Source organism: Crocuta crocuta, unplaced genomic scaffold, assembly GCF_008692635.1.
Source record: "Crocuta crocuta isolate KB4526 unplaced genomic scaffold, BGI_CrCroc_1.0 scaffold41, whole genome shotgun sequence".
NCBI lineage: Eukaryota > Metazoa > Chordata > Mammalia > Carnivora > Hyaenidae > Crocuta > Crocuta crocuta.
This window is the reverse complement of record NW_027529428.1, coordinates 13,898,186-13,908,114: the sequence shown is the minus strand read 5'-3', so window position 1 is coordinate 13,908,114 and position 9,929 is coordinate 13,898,186.

Below are 9,929 nucleotides of genomic sequence, written 5' to 3'. Positions count from 1 at the left end.
TTTCAATTAGAAAGGCCCTTCCCTTCCCTTCCCTTCCCTCCCCTCCCCTCCCCTCCCAGAGCGGGGGGTGGGGGGAGAAGGCGGGGGAGGGAGAGGAAGGGAGAGAGAGAGTCAGCATGGAACCCAACATGGAACTCCATCCCACAACCTTGAGATCATGACCTGGGCCAAAATCATAAGTCAAAGCTCAACCAACTGGACCACTCAGACACCCCTGGATCGTTTGTCTTTTTAACGAATCATAAGCAATCTTTATGCCTATTCCTTGAATAAGCTCTTTTTCAGATATCTGCTTCCAAATACTTTTTCCTACTTCGTGACTCCCCTTGTCATTTTAACTGTATTTCCCAAAGAGCAAAGATTTTTAATTTTGAAGAAGTCTGTCTTGTCAAAAAACATTTATTTTTAGGATTCATGCTATTTGTGTCCCATTTAAGAAGTCTTTCCTGTTTTCTTTTATAAATATACTATTTTAGCTCATAAATTTAAGATCCATTTTGATTCACTGTTAATTTTTGTGTGTGGTATGAGGTAGAAGGGTTGGAGATCTTTTCTTCCCCCTCATAGAGATATTCGATGGCCATTATCTTATAAAGTTAGATCCTTACCGTAGATCCGACAACCTCATTCCTCTGTTCGTTCAACTTAAGAGGACTGAAGACGTGTGAATACAAATATTTGTACCCCAATATTTACGGCAACCTTGTTTATAATGGCCAAGAACTGGAAACAACCCACATGTCCATCATGTAGTGAAGAGATAAATTGTGAGGTATTCATATAATGAAATAGTACTCAGTAATAAAAAGGCACAGAATACTTATTTAACATAAATGCATCTCAGAAATATGAGGGTAAATGAAAGAAATCAAATACAGAAGACCACATCATGTGTATTCCACTTATATGAGTTTCGAGAAAAGGCCACACTACAGGGACATAAAGCAGATGAAAGGTTTCCCGAGTCTGAGGGTCAGGAAGCAAAGGGATGCAAAGGGGTGTGAGAGAAATTGGGAGGGTAATAAAAATGGTTTATATCTTGATTGTGAAGATGCCAAAACCCTACTTTTAAAATGGGCAAATTGTATTGTGTGTAAGTTATATCTTAATAAATCTGGGCAAAGTACATAGACAGGAGCAAACGTAAGGGAAAAAATTTTAAGAGTGTCTCTCTCTGGAGAACGGACACTTTTATCATCATGTTCCCATGTGACGACTCTCTTTATCTTTGATACTTGGTCTGATATTACAGCTACTCCCCCTTCCTTTTGATTAGCGTTAGCCTGGGGCATCTTTCTGTTTCTTTACTTGTAGTCTTCGTGCGTCTCTAAGTTTAAAAAGTCAACATTATGTTGGGTCTTGTGTGTGGTTCACTGTGACAAGATGTGTCTTGTAATTGGTGTATTTAAACCATTGACATTTTAAGTGATTGTTGATATGTTTGGATTAATACTACCATATTTGTTACTGCTTCCTATTTGTTGGATTTTATTTTGTCTTTCTTTACCTACTGTGGTTTTACATATTTCATGTAATTCCATTTTTTTCTCTCAGCATATATATGTATATATACATACATATATATGTGTACACACACACACACACTTTTCTATTGGTTGCCCTAGAGTTGACAATATACATATACAACTAAGACAAGTCCCGTTTGAAGAACACTAAACCACTCCGTGGGGTGCAAGTATTTTATAGCAAAGTATTTCCAGTTCCTCCCTCCCACCCTGTATCTTCACGCCTATTCATTTCACTTATCCATAGGCTATACTCGTGGAATACTTTGTGGCTATTATTATTTCCAACAGACTCGTACTTGTGTGATCAGTTAAGAGTAAGAAACATGAGGTTTTTATTTTGCCTTCATTTAGTCTCCTTTCCAGTGCTCTTCCTTTCTTAACATAAATCCAAGTTTCTGACCTATATGGTTTTCCTCTTCTTTAAAAACGTACTTTAGGGGCGCCTGGGTGGCTCAGTCAGTTAAGCGTCCAACTTTTGCTTAGGTCATGATCTCACAGTTCGTGGGTTCGAGCCCCACGTCGGGCTCTGTGCTGACTGCCAGCTCAGAGCCTGGAGCCCGTTTCAGAGTCTGTCACTCCCTTTCTCTCTGACCCTCCCTTGCTCACGCTGTCTCTCTCTCTCCTAGAAATAAACATTTTTTAAAAATTTTTAAAAAAACATATTTTAATGTGTCTTGCAAAGCAGGACACCCCCCCTCAATTTTTATGTCTGAGAATGTGTTTATTTCTTCTTCCCTTTTGAAGCATAATTTATCTAGGCACAGAATGCTAGGTTGTTGATTCTTTTAACATTTTAAATATTTCACTTCACTCTCTTGTGTAGTTTCTGAGGAGATTCTGATGTAATTCCTATTCTTGTATAGGTAAGGCATCCATCCCCCTCACCTCCTCTCACACACTGGCTTTTTCAAGATGTTTTTCTGTGTCTTTAATTTTCTGGAGTTTGAATATGATACGCCTAAGTGTAGGATTGTTTTGTTTTGTATTTAAACTGCTTGGTTTTCTTTAAGCTTTTTGGATCTGTCTTCCTGGATTTGGTGTCTGTCATTAGTTTTGGGAATTCTCCGTCATTATTGCTTCAAATATTTCTTCTGTTCCTTATTCTTTTTTCCTTCTGGTATTCCCATTATGCCTATATTACATCTTTCTAATCGTCCCATAGTTCTTGGCTGTGACCAGTCTACTGATAAGCCTGTCAAAGGCATTCATTTTTGTTAGTGTTTTTTTTAATTTCTAGTGTTTACTTTTGATTGAATTCCATCCCTCTGCTTACATTACCCATATTCTTGCAATGTTTCCTACTTTTTCCATCAGCGCATTACCGTATTAATTAGTTGTTTAAAATTCCCTGATAATTCCAACATCTCTGCCATATCTAGTTTCTTCCAGATGCTGTGTCTTCACAATGGGTTTTGTGTTTTAGTGTGCCTTGTTGTTTTCTCTGTTGCAAGTAGGATATAATGTACTCAGTGGAAAAGTCAGGATGTGTTAGGTAAACAGGCCTCATTGGGACATTGTAGGTTTATCTGCCTCTGTTCACTGTTTGCTGTGGGTGTCAGGGGCTAAATTTCCCTCTAGTGCCCTTGCTTGTCTCCTCTGTGATCTTTGGGTTTCCCTAGAGACTTTAAAAATATCCCCTGATGGGGCAGCTGGGTGGCTCGGTTGAGTGTCTGACTCTGGCTCCGGTCATGATATCACAGCTCGTGAGTTCAAGCCCCACATCAGGCTCACTGCTGTCAGCACAGAGCCTGCTTGGGATCCTCTGTCCTCCCCTCTCTCTCTTGCTGGGGGAGGAGCCCCATTCTCTAGGCTTGTGCTCTGGTCTCATTTTTTTTTTTTTTCTTCTTAATATAATTTATTGTCAAGTTAGCTAACATTCAGCGTAAACAGTGTGCTGTTGGCTTCAGGGGTAGAGTCCCATGATTCACTGCGTACATACAACACCCAGTGCTTATCCCAACAAGTGGTGTCCTCAAAGCCTATCAGCCATTTTCCCCTCTTTGCCTGCCCCCCCCCGCCCCCCACCATCAACCCTCAGTTTGTTCTATTTAACAGTCTCTTCTGGTTTGCCTCCCTCTCTGTCGGAAACTATTTTTTCCCCTTCCATTCCCCCATGGTCTTCTGTTAAGTTTCTCAAGTTCCACCTATGAGTAAAAACATAAAATATCTGTCTTTCTCTGACTGACTTAATTCACTTAGCATAATACATTCTTGCTCCATCCACATTGTTGCAAATGGCATGATTTCATTATTTGTCATTGTCAAGTAGTATTTGATTATATATGTATATGCCATTTCTTTTTTTTTTTTTAATGTTATTTATTTTTGAGAGAGAGAGAGAGAGACAGGCAGAGCATGAATAGGGGAGGGACATTGAGAGAGAGGGTGACACAGAATCTGAAGCAGCTCCAGGCTCTGAGCTGTCAGCACAGAGCCCAATGCAGGGCTTGAACTCACGAGCTACAAGCAAAGTCAGATACTTAACTGACTGAGCCACCCAGGCGCCCCTGTATATACCACATCTTCTTTATCCTTTCATCAGTTGATGGACCTTTGGGGCTCTTGGCATAATTTGGCTATTGTTGAAAGTGCTGCTATAAATATTGGAGTACATTCTCCCGGAACATTCTCCAAGATAGATCACGTACTGGGTCACAAAACAGCCCTGAATAAATGTAAAAGGATTGAGATCATACCATGTATAGTTTTAGACCACAATACTATGAAACTTGAAGTCAACCAAAAGAAAACATTTGGAAAGCCTCCGAATGCAGGGGGATTAAAGAACATCCTACTAAAGAATGAATGGGTCAACCAGGCAATTAAAGAAGAAATTTAAAAATGTATGGAAGCAAATGAAAATGAAAAGACAACAGTCTAAACCCAGTGGGATGCAGCAAAGGCAGTCCTAAGAGGAAAATACATTCCAATCCTGGCCTATCTCAAGAAAGAAAAATTCCAACTAGAAAACCTAACCACACACCTTAAAGGGACTATAAGCAGACCACAGAGAAACCTCAAACCCAGCAGAAAAAGAGAAAAAATAAAGATCAGAGCAGAAATAAATATAGAATCCCCCCCCAAAAAACGGTAGAACAGATCAATGAATCTAAGAGCTGGTTTTTTAAAAAAACAAAATTGATAAACCTCTAGCCAGACTTCTCAAAAAAGAGAGAGAAACCCAATAGATAAAATCACGAATGAAAGAGAGATCACAACCAACACCACAGAAATATGAACAAGTATTAGAGAATACAATGAAAAATTATATGCCAACAAACTGGACAATCTGGAAGAAATGGAAAATTCCTAGACACCCATCCAGTACTGAAACTCAACTAGGAAGAAACAGAAAATTTGAATAGACCCATAACCAGTGAAGACGTTGAATCGGTTATCAAAAATCTCCCAACAAATAAGAGTTCTGGGCCACGTGGCTTCCCAGGGGAATTCTACCAGATATTTAAAGCAGAGCTGATACCTATCCTTCCCAAGATGTTCCAAAAAACATAAACAGAAGGAAAGCTTCTGGACTCATTCTATGAAGCCAGCATTGCTGTGATTCCTAAACCAGATAGAGACCTGGTTTAGGAGAACTACAGGCCAATATCCCTGATGAATATGGATGCAAAAATTCTCAACAAGATACTAGCACTTCGAATTAAACAGTATATTAAAAGAATTATTCACCATGATCAAGTGGGATTCATTCCTGGGCTGCAGGGCTGGTTCAGTATTTGCAAATCAATTGATGTGATACATCACATTAATAGACGAAAGGATAAGAACCATATGATCCCGTCAATAGATGAAGAAAAAGCATTTGACAAAATACTTTCTTAATAAAAACCCTCAAGGAAGTCGGGATAGAAGGAACAAACCTTAACATCATAAAAGCCACATAAGAAAAGCCCACAGCTAATACCCTCCTAAATGCGGAAAAACGGAGAGCTTTTCCCCTGAGATCAGGAGCATGACAGGGATGTCCACTCTCACCACTGTTGTTTAACACAGTGCAGGAAGTCCTAGCCTCAGCCATCAGACAACAAAATGAAATAAAAGGCATCCAAACTGGCAAAGTTTGGATCCAAACTCATCAAGCTTTCACTTTTCACTGATGACATGATACTCGACATGGAAAACCCAAAGACTCCACCAAAAGCTGCTAGAACTGATCCATGAATTCAGCAAAGTCGCAGGGCACAAAATCAACGTTAGTCTGTCTTTTAGTGCACCTGGGGCCGTGACCTTCACACGTGCTTCTCGGATTACGAGAAGCTCTTGTGCTTCAAGAGGCATGAAGGCGGGCGAGCCTATCCTGGAGTTGGGTGTTTCCCTTCTTCCACGTTGGTTAGGCTCCAGTAAAATCATTTCTGTTGAGAACAGGCCTTGTTAAAAAGAACAGAATATTCTGGGCATATTTAAAAGGATCTATTTTCGGGGTTCCTGTGTGGCTCAGTTGGTTAAGTGTCTGATTTTGGCTCAGGTCATGATCTCACGGTTCGTGGGTTTGAGCCCCACGTCAGGGCTCTGTGCTGACAGCTCGGAACCTGGAGCCTGCTTCAGATTCTGTGTCTCCTCTCTTTCTGCCTCTCCTCTGTTCATGCTCTGTCTCTGTCTCTCTCTCAAAAATAAATAGACATTAAAACAAATTTAAAAAACCCAGCTACCCTCCCCCTCTTTTTGCTCAAAGCCCAAGGGGATTTTTCTCACATCCTCACTGTGAGAAACTGATGGGCTGCAGGAAGTGTAAGTCATGGAGGAGGAGGCCCTGCTAACACTGGGTCTCGTGGTGTTTTTTTCTTTAAGTTGATTTATTTGAGAGCGAGCAAGCGAGCATATGTTGGGGAGGGGCACAGAGAGGGAGAGAGAATTCCAAGGAGGCTCTGCATTGATAGCTGTGGGGCTTGAACTCACACACTGAGATGATGACCTGAGCCGAAGTCAGGAGTTGGATGCTTAAGCCACTGAGCCACCCAGATGCCCCTCCCTTGGTGTTTTTAACTCTCAAACTTGTCCAGAGAGCCTCCAGCAATTCACTGGTTACAGCTTAGGTTCTGCTCGGCTGCTTCTGGTCTTCGGCCTCAGAGAAGCCAGTGGTGATTCTCCACATCTGCTGCTCTCCTCACCTGTAGAAGCAGTGGTTTGCCCTGTGACTGCGGTTCTCGGACACATTTAACAGGAGCTGCTGGCTTTCAGTGTGTTGGGCTTCTTCCTTGTGCGAACGGGAGAGAGGACGTCCCAGCTCCTCGAATGCCAGACAAGAAACAAGTACTTCTCTCTGGATGGTACTATATCTGTGCTTTCTCCTTCATGCATCCTTTACTTTGCATGTTTTCTACAATGTGCATACATTCCTTTTAAAACGAACAGGAAAACAATGTTCTTATACTACAGGAAAAATTTTTTAAACTGAGTTTAATCTCTGTTGACTTGGAAGAAAATAAGGCACGGTGCAGAGAGGAGTATGGTCCTTAAAAAAATAAGAATTAAAAAAAACATTTACACACACATACACACAGAGGCCCTGCTGCTTACTGTCTTTATAAAAATGACTTTAGGGGCACCTGGGTGGCTCAGGTGGTTGAGAATCTGATTTTTTTTTTAATAAATATTTTTAAAAATTTATTTCTAGGAGAGAGAGAGACAGTGTGAGCAGGGGAGGGCCAGAGAGAGAGGGAGTCACAGACTGAAACAGGCTCCAGGCTCTGAGCTGGCAGTCAGCACAGAGCCCGACGCGGGGCTCGAACCCACAAACTGTGAGATCATGACCTAAGCGAAAGTCGGACGCTTAACCGACTAAGCCACCCAGGCGCCCCGAGAATCTGACTCTTGATTTCAACTCAGGTCATGATCCCAGGGTCCCCAGGGTTGTGGGATCCAGCCCCATGCTGGGCTTTGCACTGNCATGTGTGCTCTAAAAACAAAACAAAACTTGAAAATTACATGGTCTTCATTAGCACAATCTTAGAATTCAAGGAGACTCTTGCCCGAGCAAATAACTATTGTTCATTACACAAACTTCCTCAAAGACCCATTATCTCTTTAACAAAGCACCAAAACTGATCTACATGCCTTAAGACCCTTTGAGTCTCCACCCGAAATCCTTGCTTTACTACTTCCCCCAATCCTAAATGATGATAGCGTCATCTTTATGCAATTCTAACCAACTCCCCACATTGAAAGACATACCTGAGAACAAGTTGCAATAAAATCCGACCTTGACCTTTCCTTTCAAACTACCAAAGCTCCAACAAGGTAGCATTCTCCCTTACTGCAGCGGGCAATAAATTCAGCTCGTCTTATTAACGGGTGCTGTTGGTGATAGCTGGGGAGCCGACCTTTGATGGTATATAGGATTCTAGGTGTTTATGTGAACATCAGGCTGTTATTGCTGATTGCCTTGTGGGGGTGAATTTAGGGTGGGGTCTTTTTTTGGTATTCACTATTTGTGGTGGGCACATGTCCATTTTATACTGGACTTTAATTAAAGCTTTTGCAAAAAATTTTAAAGATCTATTTGGTGGAGGGACCATGCATCCATTCTCTTTGAAGCTTATAATCTCCCAGTGAGCCTTGATTCATAACATTTCTTGGGTTCACAAAGGCTTCTTTCTTGTACATAATAAAACCCAGTGTTTATAAACAGGAAACTGGTTTCCCCATACTCTTGACTTAGTTGTTTTGCCTTATTCAATTTAGAAAATCCCTTTGGAAAATTCTTACTGAAAGTGATGCAGAAAACAGATACCTTCTTACATAAAGGGCTCAGTGGTTTGGAACATGCCCCTTCCATTCTCCATTAAGTCCAGTGTCCTAAACCACACCGGTGGTGAAGACAGCTCACCTGCGCATACCTCTAAGCAATTCTAGACCTATCCATCATTGCTTCTCACGCTATGCCTCATCATTTTTGATGGTCTCTCCCCAAGTGACTGAAAACACTGAGAGTCCTACACTTGGACAGTACATAGGAGTAGGGACAGACTGTGCTCTCTGTGGCTCAATGTAGCTCTTACTTGGAAAATTTTAAGAGGAGGAATAGATGTGGCTATTGTTCCCAGATAGCTGTATAGGAAGACTGACTGTTAGTATTAAATTTTCATGGGAACTGCATTTATTCGTGAGCAGAGACTCTGTCTCTGTCCTTGGGCTAAGCAGACCCAAAACACTTCCCCAAGTATTACACCTGATCAGTCTGGGTGAGGTTCGATTGGAGCACAATGAAGACTGCTTCCTGGTCACATATAGGACAGAAAAGCTGTGTCAGAGAGAGAGAGAGAGAGAGGGAGGAAATATTTGGCTTTTTCCCTTATTCTCATTTATGTTGATTTTACTGGAATGGCTATCGGGTGATGGATGTAGACACCTGTACCAGTCATGTACATCAAGCCCAGGTACACGTGGCGTCCTATTGTTTCCCAGGAGGGAAATGATAGACACGGAGAAGGTGATGGCGCTGGTGGTGCTTTCTCAACCGGGGCATGCGTCACAATCACCTGGAGGGCAGTAGCGCGGTCCATGTCGGCTGGGGTCTAAGGGACACGGTCCCGGCCCTTGTGAGTGGCTGGTCACTGAGAAGAAAGAGCCAGGGTGGTAGAGGAGCCCAGCCCAGGAAACTGGGTCTCAGAGCAAAGTGGGGTTTCAGCCAGGGCATTCTAAGAACTGAGTCAAGCCTGACGGGTAAGGTAAGCCTGGCTGTGTTAGCCGGCGCAGAGCAAGTCGGAGCTGGGGGCTTATTAACACACTGGTTCCGCGTCTCCCTTGCTGGACAGGCAGGGAGAGAAGCTGCCCAAAACTGGGCCTAGGAGCCAGAGTCTCACTCACAAGCTTTGGTGCACTGGCCACAGCTACTCAGTCTCTTGTTTGCATGGCCCTCACTTGTACAAGAGGAATGAGAACTAGGCCTTCTTGGGGCGCCTGGGGGGCTCAGTCTGTTAAGCATCCAACTTCAGCTCAGGTCATGATCTCACAGTTTGTGGGTTCGAGCCCCACGTCGGGCTCTGTGCTGACAGCCCAGAGCCTAGAGCCTGCTTCAGATTCTGTGTCTCCCTCACTCTCTGCCCCTACCTGCTCGCTCTGTCTCTCGCTCTCTCAAAAATAAACATTAAAAAATATTAATTGAAAAAAAAAAAACCCCACCAGCTATGCCTTTTTCACAAGGTTCCTATAATTAAATAAACCCATTAAGGGATCCAGTCAGTACCTTTCCCTATACTCTTAGCTTCCTTCCTGCATTCCTAGCAAACCACAGACCTTAGAAAGAACTAAGCCCACCTACGGGCTCAGCTCCCTGAGCTGAACCAAATGACAGTCATGAGGAGGATATAAAGGCAGCAGCACCCCAGTGCAGGATGGCTTCCCTGTGGCTAATGCGTGCTCACTCTCCCTACTGCCCCA